Source organism: Hemitrygon akajei, chromosome 29 (assembly GCF_048418815.1).
Source record: "Hemitrygon akajei chromosome 29, sHemAka1.3, whole genome shotgun sequence".
NCBI classification, from domain to species: domain Eukaryota; kingdom Metazoa; phylum Chordata; class Chondrichthyes; order Myliobatiformes; family Dasyatidae; genus Hemitrygon; species Hemitrygon akajei.
The window spans coordinates 23,697,205-23,715,302 of NC_133152.1; positions in this window are offsets into that span (position 1 = coordinate 23,697,205).

The following is an 18,098-nucleotide window of genomic DNA, read 5'->3' on the forward strand; positions in this document are numbered from 1 at the left end:
ACCCAGCTCTCATCCACAGCCCTTCTTCACCCATCCAACCAACTGGCCTCTACCCGTTGCTCCTAGCCTTCAGTATCTGTTCTCCCTTGTTTCGTGGCCCCTCGAGGCTTGTCACTTTGCAGTTTGTGATAAAAGTTATTGCTCACCGCTAGATCCTCCACTCTGCATTTGAGTCAAGCTTCCTCCATGTTTCCTGACTGGTTTGTGGAATGACCTGTCTGGGATGCTGGTGGAGGTAAATACAATAGAGGTGTTTGGGACTTTTAGTTAGACATGAAATGAGCATATTTGGGCATTATGTACACACAAGGGATTAATGTAGTGGCCATTTAATTCATTTGGCACAACATTTCGGCCAAAGGATCTGTCCTGTGCTGCACTGCTCTATGTTCAATGTGCAAAGCACCTTGGATTAACAAGTTAATTCTTGGTAGAGTGATACGATGTCAACCATTTCTCTCATCTTCAAGTAAAAAGCCTTCTGTGCTGAATTCTTATTAATCTCTCACCCCCGAGCGATTCTACTCAAATAAAACATAATGCTGGAACCGTTCAGCGGGTCAAGCCGTGGAGATAATGTTTCAGGTGGAAGATCTTCAGTGAGATTTGGGCAAAAAGAGAAAACAGTTAATTTTGTGGGAGTTTTAGGTAGAACAAAGGGAATATCTGCTAAAGGTTAAAGCCAAGGTTGCCATGGCAATAAATTGCAGATGAAGTCACCTGGTTGACAGGTTAATCAGAAGAATTAAGGAGGAAGAACATGAACAGAGGAGCGAAAAAGCTTTGAAAGGAGATAGTGAGAGAAAGAGGCAGGCAATAAGATGTAAAAAGGTACACAAAACAGAACCGTAGGAAATGCCCAGAATCAGGCTACACTGGGAGGAAGTCTGGAAAACAATGAAATGAGAAGCTACTCGGTCTATCTCATCTAAAACATTGGCTTATTTTAGTTTGAATCCAGATTGAATCTTGCTGAGGTGTGTGGAAAGTTGGCACCAGTGGTTTTTGCAGAGCCAGGCGACTTCTTCCAGTTCATCCATGAAACAGTTTATTCTTTTTGTCTTAGATCTATCCTTTCTTTTCGAGACAGTTGGGGTTCTGTCGGAGTCCATGATCTACAGTTCAAACTTTGGCTCTTTGCAAACGGTGGGTTTTCAGCCTGTCTGTGCAGCCTAACACTTTGCTATCTCCAGGAACGGCCTGGAAGACGTGTGGCCTCGGGGTGGCCCCGTGGGCGACCTGGTTCCTCGCTGATTTCACTGAGAGGGCAGTGTGTTTGCTAATCACCGGCTGCTGTCAGAAGAAGGCTCCCTGTACTCAAGTGATCCCTCTCTTTTGATGGAGAGCGAGAGTCTGTTGGTCCTCAAGACCAGGGGCTTGGAGAACAAACGTGGAAGATTGTAACATCAGTACGGCGGGTTGCTGGTCTCTGCTCTCGTCGTTACAGGAGCGACCTCTCTCCTCCTCGATGAGGAGAGAGAGCCTGTCTGAGATACCAAAGTGCCGGGTTGTGGACTGTAGTTTCGATGAGCTCTGGATCAAGGACTCTTTGGAGGCTTTTGCTGTTGCTTGCATGGTGGGGGGGGGGGGGGGAGTGTTGTCAGTGCTTCTGCTGGCTGGCATGAGTGGGGAAGGGGGGCTCGATGCTCTTACTGCTTGATTGTGAAAAGGATGGGGGAGGGGGGCTTCGTTGTTTCTATCATTCTATGCAGTTTCTTGTTTTGTGGGCGTCTATGAAGAGTAAGAATTTCAGGTTGTATGCTGTGTATGTTCTCTGATATTAAATAACCCTTTGAATCTGTAGCAGAAAAAAAATATCCCAATATGTTATGAGTTTCCTCATCGATCATCCAAAGATAACAATTTTACATCAGGACAGCAGAGCAGCGTTTATTATGCAGTCTGGTTTGCCATACCTTCCTTCTGTCAATGATAAACTTGTCCATAAATGGAGAACATGGGCTGCTCGAGATAATGATGGTGCTGCGTTGGCTCCTGAGGATAGGAATCATCTTCCATACAATTGTTCTGCAGCAATAGTGAAGATCCTTCCTTTCCTACAAAGAAAGCCTGACCTTTGGGAAGATTGGAGTTGGGACAGAAATTGAATTTTTAATTTCATGTTGCAGATGGAAAGCTTTTGCATCTGTCTTCGGAAAGTGTGAGATTTGGAGCAATGCCTGTATATATTGGATGTACTGTTGACAATGAATTGACATGTCTCCAGTAGCATCGATATCATTAAATCAGCCACAACGCTGTGTTGCAAAAGTAAGATGTTCTGCCAAGCATTGTGCAATCAGACTGGCCTATTTATGGTAACTAAAATGTTGACTTGAGTCTTCATTGCATGGTACATTAAACCCGAGAATATTAAATTTCAATACTTTTTTTTCTTCTCAATTAAATCAGTAAATTGGAGTCCTTGATTAGTGGCATTTATTTCTGAATATAATAATCATTTTGCATGTGTAGTATTTCTTTGTGCTTTCAATGTTAGGCCTTACTAGTAAAATAGTATGCAGAGTATACCAGTTAGTAAGAGGTATCCGGAACTTAGCTGTCCTGAGGATGCAGATGTAAGTGGGATAGGCAGAAATGAGAACTGCAGGATATCTTTGGTCACAGCTGCCCCAGACATGGGATTTTACAGCTGTGCAGCTTTAGGGTGAAGGGTATCCATGGTTTGCTGGCAATCGGCACCGGCATCCTTGAGTTGTCTGAACTAGACTGTTTGTGGCTCGGCAAATGTATTCCTGGATTCTCTTAGCAGTGGAGTGAGGCAAGGGCAAGGTTCTGAAGCCTCAACAATAGAGGGAAGACAGCTAGCAGACGTACTTTCCAAATTTTTAACAGATCTACATATGAAGAATGTTGTCCTTAAATAGAAGTCTAATTATAACTGGACAAGTATCAAACCATGTGTAGTAATATGTAAAAGATATCAAACTTATGTATTACGTATAACACTGCTCAAAAAATGTAGCATACAAAACACTGCTCAATATTGAAGCTGCTGAATAATTATGTATTATAATTTTTCCATCTGTTTATGCAATCCTGTCTTGTATCATGCAGAATAATGTGACAGAAAATATCACTGTTGTAAAGTACAATGATATAGATGGGAAAATATTGCTGTGCATGTTATTTATAGATACATAGACTGATTGTATGTAATACTTGGGCTTTTTTTTAATATGATAGTTCCCTAACTATTTTGTGTGTTACAGAAAGTTGTATGTAATTGGACTCAAGTGATTTCTACTGAGGTGCTTCATAGAACACAATAATTATTTGTATATAATACCTATAAAGCAGAGACGAGCTTTTATATAATTATATTATACTAAATTGACTTTAGTGTTGCCTGTAGATTGTTGATGGTTCCTTTTAAGTATGTAACATGGCAAAGAACTTGGGGCCTTTAGCAGCTTGCATCTCTGATACACATAGTGTCAAGGGACCGCATATTCATTGTAACAATTGACATAGCAAAGCTGAATGAGAAACGTTGACAGAAAAGAACTGTCCCGATGACAGGATGTCGGTTTTTGTACAGGAAATGTGAATGCAAGACGTTTAAAAAAAAAAATCAATAACAATAGAGTTGCAATGTACTTATATTACACAGTGATGCTATAGAAAGTACATCAAGTTACATTTCTGCACATGCTACAGAAACATGCCCAAACAAAATACACAGAACAGTTCAGCATTTAATACCCTAGCTCAGGTTATCTCAGATTGTACAGAGTATGTGAACAAAGCTATCCAGTGGTGCAAACTAACTGAGGTTCTGGATGTTTAATCACTGGTAATCATTTACTACAGAATTAACTATTAAATTACAAAGAATTTGTGTTTTAATTTTGAAGAGATATGTTCTCTTTCCAGTAAATGGTGTTCACCTGGTTATCATCATTATGATGCGCTGTGTCATATGACATCATCATAAGGCCAAAAGATAAGGGAGCAGAATTAGTCCATTTGGCCCATCGCCATCTGCTCTGTCATTTCATTGTGGCTGATCCAATTTTCCTCTCAGCCCTAATCTCCTGCCTTTTCCCTGTGTCACTTCATGCCCTGACCAATCAAGAATCTACAAACCTCTGCTTTAAATATAAATAAAAACTTTGCCTCCACAGCTGCCTGTGGCAAAGAATTCCACAGATTCACCACTCTCTGGATAAAGAAATTCCTCCTCTTTTCTGTTCTAAAAGGACGCCCCTCTATTCTGAGGCTGTGTCCTCTGGTCTTAGATTCCCCCACCATAGGAAACATCCTCTCCACATCCACTTTATCAAGGCTTTTCACCATTTGATAGGTTTCAATGAGGTCACCCCTAATTCTGCTGAATTCCAGTGAATACAGGCCCAGGGCTATCACCTGCTCTTGATGTGACAAGCCATGTTGTGCCATCATTATGTGCCAGGTCATATGACGTGGGCGATCATGGTCTTCGACTATGATCGTTCTTGGCCAATTTCTTGACAGAAGTGGCTTGCCATTACTTTCTTCTGGGCTGTGTCTTTACAAGCCGGGTGACCCCAGCCATCATCAGTACTCTTCAGTGATTGTCTGACTGGTGTCAGTAGTCGCATAACCAGGACTTGTGATGTTCACCGGCTGCTCCCATGGCTTCACATGACCCTGATCGGTGGGGTGGGGGGGAGCGCTAAGCAGGTGCTACACCTTGCCCAAGGGTGACCTGCAGGCTAGCAGAGGGAAGGGGCACCTTACACCTCCTTTAGTAGAGATGTATCTCAACCCCACCACCCAGGAGGATTAGATAGGTGTTGTAATAAGCACAAGCCCAAAACAGTCCAATTAATCTTGGAAATGAATGCCTTGTTGGCCAGGACAACATTAATAAATGAACTCAAAATATAGAAGAGTGATTTACAGTTGCAAAACAATGCTTTTGGATAGGAATTATACTGAAATATATATCTGACTTTATTGATTCCTGTTACTTTCCATCTACTGTATCATCCAGATATTCACCATTAAAACTGCTTAATACTTTGAACTTGAAGTATCTGATCTGCAATATAAACTTTGCTTCTCTTCCTGCAGATTCTGCCTGACCTGCTGCGTTTTCCACCACTTTCTGTTTTTGCTTCAGATTTCTAGAGCTTGTGATCTTATTTTGATTTCCAGCCACAGAATTGACATTTCAATGTTGCTTCAGCGAGAATTTTAAGAGATAGAGAAGAGGTGTGTTTGTTGAAGTCACTTCATTGTTTGAGAAACATCCATCTTGGTGGTGAGTCACCTCCCTCCTTGGGGAATACAGTCGCAGCTTGGATTTCTCCCAGATTTCAGTCAAACACACGTGTAACATTTTATGAGACTTAACTTTTTAGCCATAAAATGGATTTAGCTGAGAAGCTAGGCTGAAGGAAAGAGAGACTAACTGTTTGGTGCTGAGGGAATGGAAGGACAGTTGGTGTAAACCAACAGAATTGGAAATGTTTTGGCAAATGCAGGAATGGTGGATGATGATAAGGCAATGGAAAGCAAGACATGGTTAGAGCTATTTGATCACACCGATGGGGGAGAAACACATTTTTCAATTATTAATCAGCATATTTCAAGGCCCCCCAAGAGGACCACAACCTTGTTGTTGGGTTTGAAGGCTTGCATGCCTCAATGACCCAGTGAGCTTTGTTGGCTGGAGTCAGGGCTTAATGCTTTGGCTCTTGGTAGGGTCACCCATGCCAAACAGGTCAAAGGGTAGAGGCCAGACTAGGAGTGGCCCACCAGTCCTCCAGGTTCAGGGTTTAGGGGTTCAAATCAGGGCTAACAACCTTGACTGGTAAAATATAATTGTTGCGGAAACAACAATGAAGAATCCTTCTACATCTGAGAGCAATGGTATTCCTGAGTCTCCACCCGGGACTGGTGTGACTGACAGGAGTGAAAACCGAGAGGAAACTACTGACACGATGAAGGAAGCCTCGAACACCGCCAGAGATGGAGGACCTTCATTGCTGCCCTAAATGCCAGCGGAGTAATGGGAAGTAAGAAAATATATTTCAAGGTGAAATGTTATCATAAATTAAGAACTAGAAAACCTGGAGCATTCTATTAGGAAGGTGGGAAAATACTAGTAGTGCTTGGCTAAGACTCAATTCTGATTCAGTTTGGCACATGTATGCGTCCTCTAATAGGATATTACAACCTCAAATTAATTTTAGTGTCATTAGTAATCAACTCAAAGCCGTAGACTGCTAAAACTAGTTGTTAACCATGTTTATGGCAGAACCAATGTCGAGTCCGACCACCCTCCCAAAATATAATCAGGTGTTACAAAATGCTGATTCTAACAAATACATTTTCCTCTCTCCTGTCGCTAGATTGGAACCTCTGCATGTTTGTTGTCCGATTCAATTGGAACCTGAAATAAAACTTTGAAACCTTTCGTGTTCATTTTGTTTGGTGACTAGCTTGTGTGAAAGTTAAAGCATCTAAACCAGGGGTTCCCAGCCTCCTTTATGCTGCCTTCTTGAGGTACTGTCTCTTGAAGATGCCCTTGAAGGTGGGGAGGGGTGTGCCTATGATGGAGCTGAGTCTACAACCCTGTGCAGTACATCCGACTCGTGCATCTGACCACATAGATGTAGAGACCAGATTCCAACACCACGCTCCAATTGTGCCAACCAATAATTTATGGGAGTTCATCATAGATTCCTGAATCTATGCTCTCTGCAGACAGGTTATATATAATTTGTTACTGGAGCCTTTTGATGCACCATCAATAACTCCAGGAGACTGGAAGTGAACGATAGGCTTTTATTAACAGCGAAAAGGGAGCACGACATGTCGAGGACTCAGGGAGGAGCAGTGCCCCAATCGCCTTTATACAGGGGTCTGTGGAAGGAGCCACAGGAGCAGTCAACAGAGGGGCATGTCCAGATGGGTATATATAGTTTACCACACCTTTATAAACTGGTTTAGGGGGAGAAGAAGAATATACCAGGTAATTGTACCCATTAATTTGACCATGGATTATCTCTCAGAATCTGAAATTTGAGAATAAATTAATGAGCCTTTCAAAGTGGTTATTTATAATAATACATAAATGTTTTGGATTTGGGCAAGAGGAACATAATTAATGGATGACACACGTAGAGTTATTAAAACAATGAAGAGGATTGTAAAAAAAAAACTTATTTGTCATATTTTATCTTCTGCTGACAGTTAGTTGTGTTACTCAATTTCCATCAAGTTTTATAAAGGGTTTTGAATTGTGCTGTACTGTTTGGCCAGAACCAGATGGGTTCAGGCCAAAGGCAGATTATAGGTAATAGGTCATTCTGACTACACAGGAAACTGCAATACTTCTCAATTTGACATAAATGTGACTCCAATCCAATACTGACATTTTTGACTTCTGGTGAAGCCCCATAACCCACTTCTACTATGCTTCTACAAAATTCAACAATGCATTGGAGACAACAATGCATTGGAGACAACAAGATACAAGGGCCTTCGTCACAGTTCATCCTGAATGTCTGCATGACAGTGGGCTCAGTGATCTATGGGATGTTCCCAGGGGCACACAGACGGACTGCTGATCATCAACTTGGTGAAAGGTGCCCTGTGGTCTGCCCATTGAGATGTCCGTGGAGGAATGCTGTGGACTGGCACATTCCAGGCTGTGGGAGTACGTGCTGAGGGACACACTGAAGCTCAGCACAGCCACCCCAAGGACTGGGTTGGGAAGGACCGCAGTGTAGGATTCTTCTGCAACTGGAGAGTGAGGGACTGGGTTGGGTGCGAAAGCTCCTCAATACTCCTGTGATGCTTCAGTTGGTGGCACCGGCATAGAATCAGCCTGTCCCCAGGGCTGCAAAGCCTTGGAACCCTGAAGGCGCACTCGTCTTCTATGCTGCGTCCTTGGGATATCAAAAACGGCCCGGTCAGTGAGCCCAGGGAGCAGGTCCCATAGCCACAGAGAACCAAAGTTTGAGTGTAGCTCTAGGTCAGGGTCTTTGACAGAACCCCGTCCACCTTGAAAAGGAAAAAGAGAGACATTAAAGGTAGAAATTAAGCTGCTTATGCAGTTGAGCTTGAAGAAGTTGCTGTCCAGCACCATCGTAGCTATCAGAAATGTTTCTGATAGATCAGCGAAGGTAGCATGAAATGTCTGTTTCAATTAGGGAGGAATTGTTTAGGAAAAGGCATTTTGTTGCAAAGGCATTGACAATGATCTTATGTAAGGGAGGGAATAAAAATAATTGAGAATTATTAAATTAGTGAATGCTTTGACGCAGCTTTGGACATAATAGAGAGAATTCTATGTTTCATAGATTTAACTAAGTAAATATTTGAACCAGAATCAGACATCAGGAAACAGCAAAGGTACAACAGCTGAGGTTGATTCAGCTCATCTTAGCAGAAAGCAAAGCTTATGTCATGCATCAAATCTCTTCTTTCTGTGTTCTACTTGGCAGGGCTTACCGAGTATTTTAGGCTGTGTCATGGTTATTATTGGCCAACATGAAAATCAATCCCATACCCCTTCTCTGCAAGTACCATTGAGTTCTTTTTAAACGTAAGTATACTTAGAGTGTGTAGGTGAATATGGATGTTGTCTATTCACAAAGAAGAGAAAATCTGCAGATGCTGGAAATCCAAGCAACACACACAAAATGCTGGAGGAACTCAGCAGGCCAGATTTTTTTTTAAAAAAAAGGTACAGTTGACGTTTCGAGCCGAGACCCTTCAGCAGGACTGCGGGGAAAAAAGATCAGTAGGTGTTTGGGGGGTGGGGGTTGGGGAGAGAGAAAAACACAATGTGATGGCTGAAACTGGGAGGGGGAGGGGTGAAGTAAAGAGTTGGGAAGTTGATTGGTGAAAGAGAAACAGGGCTGGAGAAAGGGGGAGTCTGATAGGGGAGGTCAGAAGGCCATGGAAGAAAGAAAAGGTGGGGGGGGGGTGGAGGAGCACCAGAGGGAGGCAATGGGCAGGCATGGAGATAAAGTGAGAGAGGGAAAAGGGGATGGAGAATGATGATGGGGGGGGGCGGCATAACCAGAAGTTCGAGAAATCGATGATCATGTCATCAGGTTGGTGGCTACTCAGATGGAATATAAGCAGTTGATCCTCCAACCTGAGTGTGGCCTCATCGGGGCAATAGAGGAGGCCATGGATTGACATATTGGGATGGGGGTGGGGAGTGGAATTAAAATGGGTGGCCACTGGGAGATCCCATTTCTTCTGGTGGACAGAGCGTAGGTGCTCAGCACCCAGAAAGCCTCCTGACCTTGATTAGATTGGTGGAATTTTAACTTCCACTACAGCTGGCAGCTGGAGGCTCAATGTCCCCCCTGAAGAGAAACTTGTTACCAATACAGAAATGCCCAAAAGCAGGTCTAGAATCATCCACCGTCGCACTTCAGTGCTTCTTAGGCAGTGCCCTGGCATCGGGGATGGCTTGGCTCCATTCAGATTCTGTGGACTAACGAGAGCAGCAGCCTCCCCTCCAGTTGGGCAGGAGGTACCTGATGGATTGGATGGATGTGTATGTGGGGGGTGTCGTGCTTCTTCCGCCTCTTTTTGCTGAGCTTCTCGTTCACCTGAGGAAGGGATTTGAGCGTGCTCTCCCACCAGCTACTCCTCCTCCATATTGAATGATCCTTGTTTCCCACGGGATCATTGGGGACGTCACACCGTTTCCAAAAGTCTTTGAGAGAACATTGAATTAGTTCCTTTGTCCTTTTGATAAACCCTTGCTGCCAGAGCAGAGTGTCAGTTTTGGAAATCTGATGTCAGCCATGGAGATGAGGCGAACTGCCCATCAGAGCTGGCTGAACGTAACTACAGCCTTGGTACAGGGATGGTAGCTTATGACAGGATGTTGTCATTGGTGCACTTAACTCCTTGGTGGATTTAAGAGGATTTTCTGGAGACCCTGAGGTGCTTACTGAAGATAACCCATGTTTAAGAACCTTACAAGTGGGCAGTGATAACTGCTCCTCAATAGGGTTTGAGGTTTTGATCGTCAAACAGCCTTTTCCTCAATCAAAGGCTGTGCCAATGCACTGAAGGTTGTGGTGAATTTTATCATCAATGCCTACCTTTGCCAAGAGGTTCTCCTGGGATGTGAGAAGGGTCTCATTATGGACCTTTATTGTTGGGGTTTGGTGCACTGCAGCGGGGGCAGATTGGTAAAGGATTTCTGTTTTGCAAATGTTCATTTATTTTATTTATTTAGAAATTTATTTTAATTAGAGATTCAGCACAATTACAAGCCCTCCTGGCCCAACGAGCCTGCGGTACCCAATTACACCCATATGGCCAACTAACCTACTAAGCCGTACGTTTTTGGACTGTGGGAGCACCCGGAGGAAACCCATGTGGTCACAGGGAGAATGTGCAGAATTGATGTACGGACTGATGTAGAATTGAGCGCAGGAGGCCGGAGCTGTAACAGTGCTTGAGGTAACTTATGCTACTATGCCGTCGGTTAACTCCATTTCATTGCATGCTTCAGTGAGCAAGTTGATGAGGACTGGCTTGGCCTCTGACCCTGCACATACACACGTGTCACCTTTGGCTCTGGAATCAAAGCAAAGTCAGCCGAACAGGTTTCTCCAAATTAGCTCCACCAGCTGCAAGGTGCAGGATTGCAACAAGGAAAATTGGAAGAAGTGTTGGGGGTGATGAATTAGTCTTGTCTGACACTAGTCTGCACTGAGAAAGTCTGTGGTTGATATATTGGTTAAGACTGAGGGTTACAGGCAATCAAACGACAGGCTTTGGAGAGAAGTGGATTTCCGAGTGCGGGCAAATAGGAGAATTTGCCTATGAATACTCAAAGTGGCAGAACTAGAATGAAGGGGCGCCAAGACTTGAACCCACCACGCTCTTAACTTAAAGACTAAGTCAAACTAACATCTTGGAAAGAGGGGTTTACTATATCTTCACTACAAACTTAATTTCCCTGCAAGATTTTATACATGTTTACCCTCATTTGCTCTAAGTGTGCTGAAGTTAAGTACGGTAGTTAATAATTGCTCTCCTTACTCAGAGCACCAATTAGGGGCATTCCCGCTGAAAGAAACACATAATATCCACTTCATCAATATGAGCAAAGTCTTCCATCAAACTGAGGGAAAGTAAATTGAACTGATTAAAAGCAGACTTTGTACTTGTAGGTGATGAAGGGTTTAAAATCCAGCAAGTTCCATGTTTTACTGTGGTGAATGAACTAGGAAGCAGTCAGAGTGGGAAGTAGAGTTTTCATAGCTCACATGGTGTGACTTAAAAAGTGATTATCCTCGTATAAATCATACTGCCCTGAAAGGATGAAACGTTAGACTTTGGCCTTTTCACATGTAGATCCAAGTAATACGAGGTTGGGGGTAGGTGGGGATGACTAGAGCCTTGCTCTCCCGCTCTGTTAACAAGAACATGATCCAGAGATTGGGTGCTTCCCCGTAGGAGCCTCCGTGATTTAAGTCCAACAACTGGAGGGAACAAGACTCTGCTTTGTTATCCTGCAAGAGAAGAGCAAAGCTCAGCCCAAGAACTTGAGAGTCAAAGTTCAGTTGGAGGAAGGACATGTGGTGAGCTACATATACCTGTCTGGACACGCCCCCTGCTGACTGCTCCTGTGGCTCCTCCCACAGACCCCGGTATAAAGGCGATTGGGGCCTGAGCCCTGCCTCTCAGTCTCCAGGATGTAGCATGGTGGTCAATTGCTGCTTGTTCTTTCTTCCAGTCAATAAAAGCCGATATCTCGCCTCACGTCTCAGAGAGTTATTGATGGTGCATCAGGACATAATGTCTTCTACTGAGGACACCGGAATCTTTGTGGAATTGATGGAACTAAACTTGCCTCGTGGACCATATCAGGTCGATGGCAAGAATATGGCGATTGTTCACGTGGTAAATTGACCAGGCCTGACAAGCATAGGAGGTACTGTCTTTTGGTGCGGGCTTTCGAGTGCACGTTTTCGTCTCGGCGGGCCCGGCTCATAGTTCCCACTCTGTAAGTTGCTCAGCATATGCCATTACTAATGTGACATTAAAAACATTTAATCATACTACTCCATTGTCATTTCGTTCCGCGCAATCGTAACAGCTTGGGAATGGAGTAGCCAGTGCAAATCCCTACACAAGGGGGACAGTTTGCACATATTCATTGAAATATTGATTAAAATATCTTGCAGAGTAGAAAACTTAATAATTAACTGGATACAAATGCAGTGATAAGCTAATACTTAGTGTGAAGTTACAGTGAATCATGTTTACATGCGCTGGACATCTTTTGTCAATAAACCAAAACCCCTTGTGTCTTCAGCTTACCTGCTCCATTTGTGCCTTCAACCCTGAACACAAGAATGGTCTAGCATTAGATGACTACAGGGACAAGGTTCTTAGGACCCTGGATTGTTCTTCAAAACGTCGTGAGCGGTTCAGTGGTTTCCCACCATGGAGCACATCAACAAAACAGTGTTGTCGCAGGAAAGCCTGATCCATCATCAGGGACCTCCACCACCTAAGTCATGCTCTCTTCTCACTGCTGCTATCAGGAAAAAGGTACAGGAGCCTCAGGACTCTCACTACCAGGTTCTGGAACAGTTAGTGACCCTCAACCATCAGACTCTTAATCCAGAGGGGATAATTTCACTCAATTTCAGTTGCCCCATCACTGTAATGCTCCTACAACCTACGGAGTGACTTTCTGGAACTCTTCATCTCGTGTTCTCGACATCTATCTATCTATTTATTTATTTACTTATATTTCTTTCTTCTTGTATTTGCACAGTTTGTTGTTTTTTGCACACTGGTTGTCCACCCTGTCGATGCGGTCTTTCATAGATTCTATTATGGTGATTGGATTTGAGTATGTCTGCAAGAAAGTGAATCTCAGGCTTGTATATAGTGACATATATGTACCTTGATAATAAATTGACTTTGAACTTTGAACTGTGTGGTTTGGTGCTGTCTGCTATTAGCAACATAGAGAACAAAAACTACAAATCCAAACCAAACCCACAGTCCCAAGCAGCAAATTTTGCACTTAAGCAAACCCAAAAGTTTGATTAAATAATATTACGAGGGGTGATTGATAAGTTTGTGGCCTAAGATAGAAGGAGTCAGTTTTAGAAAACCTAGCACATTTATTTTTCCCACATTTGCACACTTAGTCCAGCGGTCGTGGAGCATACGGATCCCTTCTTTGTAGAAGTCGGCATCTTGGACCTCCAGAAGTGGTCCACAGCAGGGGTGATTGGTGAGTTCATGGCCTAAGGTAGAAGGCGATGAGTTATACAGCCCTCGTTACATGCACGTGCAGTTCTACTCTTTGAGTGATTATGCAGAAAGTTTGAAGTTAATAAGTGATCTCCTTCTACCATAGGCCACGAACTTATCAATCACCCCTGCTGTGGACCACTTCTGGAGGTCCAAGATGCCGACTTCTACAAAGAAAGGATCCGTATGCTCCACGACCGCTGGACTAAGTGTGTAAATGTAGGAAAAATGTGCTAGGTTTTCTAAAACTGACTCCTTCTACCTTAGGCCACAAACTTATCAATCACCCCTCGTAGGTATTTACTCAAATTTAAATAATTGCAATTGGATGTAAAACTTACTTTTTAATATAAAATCAACCACACTTGGGGTTTGAAATTTCACCTTAAGTTTCCTTCTCAGTAGTTACTTTTACTTTAAGAAGTATTTTCTCTACTCTACCCTTGAAGGAGTTGCTTCTATCTGAGTTTTAGCAGGAAGTGCTATTTTATATATGCAACTTGGATGGAGTTTCCAGGTCTGTAGATATCATTGCTGAGTGAGAATGCCGTCCTGTAATTTTGTATGATCAAAACAAAGGCAGTAAAGGAGAAATAGTCACAACAGTCCCATGTTTTATTTGGTGCCTGGTAGCTAGCGCCACCAAGTGAAGATAAGTGAACACGGGAGAGTCTGCTGATGCCGCGAGTCAGCAAGTTGGAGGGGAATAAAGGGTCATGTTTTGGGCTGAGATCCGTCATCAGAAATGGAAAGGATATAGATTTTTTTTAAAACTTACAGTAAATACTCTCCCACCCTCCTTTCTTTTTCCATTCCCCATTCTGGTTACCCTCTTATTCCTTCCCTTCTCCTTCCATCACCTCTGTCTGGTGCCCCTCCTTCCCTTTTTCTTCCATGGTCTACTCTCCTCCTTTTTTCAGTCCTTTACGTCTTTCCACCTATCACCTTCCAGCATCTTATTTCATTCCCACCCCCTCTCTGCACCAACCAAGCCACCTTCTGCCTCACCTGGGCTCATCTATCACCTGTCAGCTTGTACTCCTTCCCCTCTCCCCCGCCTTCTTATTCTGGCTTCTGGCCCTTCCCCTCCAGTCATGAAGAAGGATGTTAGCCTGAAATGTTGACTGTTCACCATTCATTTCCCTCCAGCTTTTTGTGTGTGCTGATATTGCCTACTCATGACTTTCTTTCCAACTTCCTAGGTGACTGACTTTTCATTTGAGTCTTATCTAAGCAAAGTGGAAGTGGGACCACATTGAGATACAGGAACGAATGACCAAATGCTTTGTCACTGAGATAGTCTCATCTACACCTTGAAGAAGGAGAGAGACGTAGAGAGAGCCAGGAAAGCAATTCCAGAGTGTTTAAAATCAGGGAAGCACAAGAGATTGGAAGTGTAAGAATGTGAAAATCTCTAATAGGGAAATAAGGCAGATGGGGAATAAAAACCTAGCAAAGATATTTGAAAGCAAGGATGAGAATTATAACCTAGAGTTGTTGCTGGGTTATGAGCTGATGTACATCAGAGAGCAAAGGGACAGTAGGTGGAAGGTGTGATTTGGAAAGCAGAATTAAGTAAATTTATTTATTATCAAAGTACATAAATGTTTCCATACACAACCTTGCGATTCACTTTCCTCTCAGCAAGTCTATAGATTAGGAACTGTAACAGGATCAATGAATGATCAACTAGAGTGCAGAAGACGACAAACTGCGCAAATGCAAATATAAATAAATAGCGAGACAGTGAGATAAAGAGTCCTTAAAGTGAGATCATTATAGCCTGCCGGTGGCGTAGTGGTGTCCAAGTTGGACTTCAAGGCGAGTGGTCCCGGGTTCAAATCTGGCCGACTCCTTGCACGATCTCCATCCGTGCTGGGTTGAGCGTCGAGTTAGCAACTCGGCCTCGTTTAAAAAATAAACAGACAAATGCTACAGAAACAGCAAGGGTTGCCGCCCGACGCACCACAAGGCGCAGAGAGGAACAATAAACAAAAGTGAGATCACTGGTTGTGGGAACGTTTCAATGATGGGGCAAGTGAGTGTCGTGTGCAATTTTGGAGAAGTTAATAGAAGAGGGAGCTGGATAAGCAAACCTGAGCAAAGGGTTAACAAACACATGGGTGAGTGTTTCAGTAGCTGGTGAATGAAAACAGTGCACAATATTAAAAGGGCTTTTGTGCGGGATTCTACTTTAATGGTAAATCCTACCACTTGCATGGGCTTCTATTCTTCAACCACAATGCCAAAGAAATCTGATTGAGTATTAGAACACTTTTCCGCTGCTCGAGGATGTGTAGCATGAGACCTTCAATGCAGTACAAACAGTTGAATTTACTTGTGCTCGTTACACTAACATGGTCCACATCTTGATACCTTCGCTGCAGGCATGAGGGCGGATATTATGTGCCGCTGATGGTATGTCCAACAATTTATGGGTTAGTTGAAAAGTTCATTAAACACATTAACTCATTAATCAATGTGCTGACAACTTTGGCCCTCAGCTAGCTCACACACTCAAAACTTGAAATTGTTTTCATCCAAATTAATTGGATCTCCTGCTTCCTAATGCTGAAGCCTCTGTAAGACAATAAACTGATGTTTACTGCAGTCCACTGTGGTCTGTTCTGATCAGCTTAATGTTTCCTCATCCTTTCATCACTTACTCTGTTCTCTTTCCTTTGTACTGTAGAGAGCAGCACCAGAGCAGAGCTGCTGTCTTTCAGTTTCAGATTCCCAGGTTCAGCTTGGGTGCTTTCTGTGTGGAGTTTGCATGTTAGACCTCAAGGTGCCCTGTTTGGGATGTGGGGGTTTGGTATATTAATTGTGGACAGCAGCTTGGTAGAGTAATTGGCCACTGTAAATTGCCCCTTGTGTGTATGTGAGTGGAGAAATTTAGGAGTTCAATGGATTCAAAGTATGATCAAAGTATGTATGTGGTATACAACCATGAGATTTCTCTTCCCTGCAGACAGCCACAAAACACCATGGAACCCGTTCAAAGAAAAACATCAAATCCCTCCCTCCCCACACGTGTAAAAATAAAACTCATGCAAACGGCAACAAACAAAAAGGAAGGAGTGAAAACACGGAACATAAAATACAAAATCAAAAGGCATATTTCAGTTCAGCTATCTGCAGTCTGCCCCGATTCAAAATTCAGCCAAAATAATAGTAACATAAGGAGCAAACAGAAACTAGAACTCATCATAAACATGATGAGAATGTGGAGAGAATGAAAAGTAGATTGATGTGAATGGGTGGTTAATGGTCAGTTCAGACAGTTTCCAAAGGACAATGGTATTAGTGGGTAAGGAATGGAGTGTCTGGTGAGGACAATAAACAACGGTCTTTCCAATGTTTAACCGAGGATATTTCTGTTCAACCAATACTATATATACTGCTGCAGTCAAACAAATCAAGTCAAGTCATCACTTTTATTGTCATTTCGACCATAACTGCTAGTACAGTACACAGTAAAAATGAGACAACGTTTTTCAGGACCATGGTGTTACACGACACAGTACAAAAACTAGACTGAACGACGTAAAAAAACCCAGAGAAAACGACACTAGACTACAGACCTACACAGGACTGCATAAAGTGCACAAAAACAGTGCAGGCATTACAATAAATAATAAACAGGACAATAGGGCAGTAAGGTGTCAGTCCAGGCTCTGGGTATTGAGGAGTCTGATAGCTTGGGGGAAGGAACTGTTACATAGTCTGTTCGTGAGAGCCCGAATGCTTCGGAGCCTTTTCCCAGATGGCAGGAGGGAGAAGAGTTTATATGAGGGGTGTGTGGGGTCCTTCATAATGCTGTTTGCAGTACTGGTGGGTTTCAGAGAAGAGAGTTGGGAGAGCTGCATTGAAACTCAGGGGTGTTTTTGAATGGCTTTGCTGAGCAGGTAGCATCAAGTGAGAACCAGGAGAGATCCTTAGGGATGCCCGAGGCAACAGTGCAGCAGCAAGAAACAGGCACAGTGTTTACTAACACAGCAGCACAAGATCTCACAGTCGGGAATGAGAGGTGAACAGCAGAAATCCACTCACAGGGGAAGTTAGATGAGCAGATTAAAGGGAAGGGAAGCCAAACAAAGGGGCAGGATTCACTGAAGAGGATGGGTGGAGGTTTGTGTACAGCTACTCAACTGAGATTTCAATATCAATGGAGGCAACATTTTACTATGTAGCTTTCAGTTGTAATAGTTCAAAACACACAGAGCACAGCATTTTGGATAATTTCTAAATACGTGCGATATATCCAAAGCAAAGCCAAAGATTTAAAAATAATCTGTTTATTAGTGCTTTTTGTACATAGCAACATTTAAGACTATAAACATTCATTACAAGCTGACCTGGGGTTCTGTAATTGGTACATAATGTTTTGCAATAAAATTACCTTGAACAAAGTTCATCGTGTAATGGAAAATGGGTGAGGTGGCTGACTTCGATCTCAATTTCAACCTGGAATTCGAGCTCACGAAGCCTGGACTCCGGGCAGCCCCTTTCGTTAAGAATGGCGATTGGTGGGCCCCTCACAACTACACTGGGTACCATCCTCAATTATAGGAGTCATTACTAACATTAATACTCTGTCCAAACTTAAAATTTGCAGTTCGTATGACAGTTACATAGTTACCTCAGTGAGATATCAATAAACCCTTGAAGGAGACAGAAATATAGGAATGTGGGGAGAGAGATGGGGTGTTCATCTTCGAAAGCCAGCCCAGTCTCACTGAGTCGAATGGCTGTCTTCAGAGAAGCACTTCGATTCTACTTTTGAACCCTTGGCCAGGTATTCATAGGTGACAATCCCACCTAAA